Source organism: Lactuca virosa, chromosome 1 (assembly GCF_052849685.1).
Source record: "Lactuca virosa cultivar CGN04683 chromosome 1, Lactuca_virosa_CGN04683_v6, whole genome shotgun sequence".
NCBI classification, from domain to species: domain Eukaryota; kingdom Viridiplantae; phylum Streptophyta; class Magnoliopsida; order Asterales; family Asteraceae; genus Lactuca; species Lactuca virosa.
In genome coordinates, this window is record NC_136426.1 from 204,470,908 (window position 1) to 204,473,585 (window position 2,678).

Genomic DNA, 2,678 nt, shown 5'->3' on the forward strand with positions numbered 1-2,678 from the left:
TGTTTAAATAACTTAGTCATTCGGAAAGAATAACCTAGCTATTCTGGAAGTCAAAACATGCAAAGTGAAACACAATAATAATCGAATCCAATATGGTCTCAGAACCCTTTTGAATTTAAATAAAACCACCTTTTATTTATCACCATATTGATTACACATTATTCATTGTATAATGTTTCAAATAATCAACTTAATACTTGAATAAAAACAACAGTTGTCCCATGCTCGTAGCATGTACACTTTGTTTTTCTAAACAATAGTTATGCCATACTCCAACTATGCACACTATGTTTGTGTATGATCTTTACTTTGTGAAATAGATCATTTGAACATGATTCCAATGATGCTCATTTCACAATCCCAAATCCTTATTGTAAATGTAAAAATTCCTAATTCCTACCATTTACCAAAAAACTGTTAGATTTTAAACTTTTATGCAATGTTCCTCTTGTAATGATTATGCATAAAGTCACAAAACTTGTCAACAGTCATTACAGAGTATTCCAAAGGAGATCAACTCTATGGAAACGAAGTCTCATATTCAAAGTACATTGCTTTGAACATCCTTCTTGCACTAAGGTTTTCTAATCTTACACAGATTGAATAACTTCCACCTATGGAGAAATTTCCATAGTCCCATTTTGACTATCACTTCCGAACAAGAGTTACCTCTTTTCAGAATATGTCAATATGGTCCTTTCCAACAATTTATATCCTACTTCCAACTGTCCCCGAGCAACCAATCTTTGGAGAGGCTTAGATAGTCCTCGACAATTGCTTAATCATTTTAGTCTTATCCAATTGTAGACTTCTCCCTTCTTAATGCTCTGAGCATTTGGAAAATTTAGAAAGGATGAATACTATAGCACATGTCACCGATCCTATACCCGAAGCATATGGGACACGATTCACGATGTCTCACATAAAGACCTGATACTGGATCAGTCTTTTGCTACAATATTTTTTATTTTCCATGTTTTCAAAAATCGACTATGAAGAGGGATGTCGTGATCATAATCGAACTTGAGAACGCAATAGAATTTCCTTATGTTGAACCATTCCAACATAAAATTCATATATATATCCTTGACTAAAGATGATTAAGAACTCAATCTAAGCTTTTAGAATTGAAATGAAGTATAATTTCCTCTCCCTTAATTATAGCAAAACAACTTTTTCAACCCCTACAACTTTACGAATTGAAACTTTTGGTTTTCTATAATTAACATTGCTAACTTGCAACACTAAACATAATAATCATTCTCCCACTAACATGATGATTATCAGCATAACACTTATGCTCCCACTAGCTCTGACATATTTCCAGAAATCAGCTGGACTTCTGAAATTTAGATTCGTACACCCTTTCTTAGATAGCTCACATGTGTGTCTAAACAATTTCCAGAACTATGAAAAGGGATGCCGTAATCATAGTCTTAATTGTTTAGACCTTTGCCATTTCTCACAAGTCCATGTTAGTGTGCCGGTTAACCACACACGCTCCACTAACGACTTTGAGAATGCAAACATCACAATTGTTATCTACTTAAAATCTTCTTAGTGAAAGCATTTCCTCACCATCATTTTCATGAATCGGAGAGAAACCTTATGACACTTAGATTTTATAGTGTATGAGTTTCTATCCATGTGAATTTGTCAAAACCATAATCACAAGACAAGGTTAGTAACAAATTCAGCCTTACATGGATTGAACTTGTTCAATCTTAATTTCTTGTCATCTGGTAGCACAAGGCCCACCAATGCTTCAAAGCTGTTATGCACACAGTTTAGAACTAACAGAACTCATATGCATAGACAACTTAATAGGAACAGACACAGAAACAAGAATTATGTCAACTTAATAGGTTTCAAACCTTAAGTCGTGTGCTAGTGATAAAACTCAGGTTTTACTCTTGATTAAATCTTGAAATCCTTTCAGGATCTTTAAGACTCCCACTGTCCTCTTGACATATAAGTTTCCCTAGTCAAGAACCATTCCTTGACAAAACAAATATTCAAGGGATAGTGCAGATTCTTATCAAGATAAACACTTCACACAATTGGTCTTAGTTGGTCTTTGTCTTATCCAAGACATCACAACTTACCAATTTCAAATGTACAGGAGTAGAAAACATTTTACACTACATTTGATAAGTGTTTTAAACCTTACTTTATGTCACTCAATGTTACAATCTTGGATTATGACTCTAAGAGTTGTTTTGGAACGAAGTATGATCCATCTTCTTGATTTTAACCATTCCAACAATTCATGACCCCTCATCTTAGTCATAACAATGCACTAAGATGTCCTTAGAGTATGAATTTGTGATATGGTTTCATAATCATTAAGATGATCATAAAAACATGTATGATCCATCTTTTTGATTTTAACCATTTCAACAATTCATGACCCCTCATCTTAGCATAACAATGCACTAAGATGTCCTTAGAGTATGAATTTGTGATATGGTTTCATAATCATTAAGATGATCATAAAAACATGATACTAAAGTACTCACCCATCTTTTCAGATTTGAGAAACTTTTATCTTTCTGCCAAATTTGATTCTTCTCATCCGTTCTGCCATACATTGAAACTTTTCCAATGTTATAGAATTATACTTAACCTTATAAGTATAACCATATTTACTAATCTTTAGTAAATCATGACGAATTGAT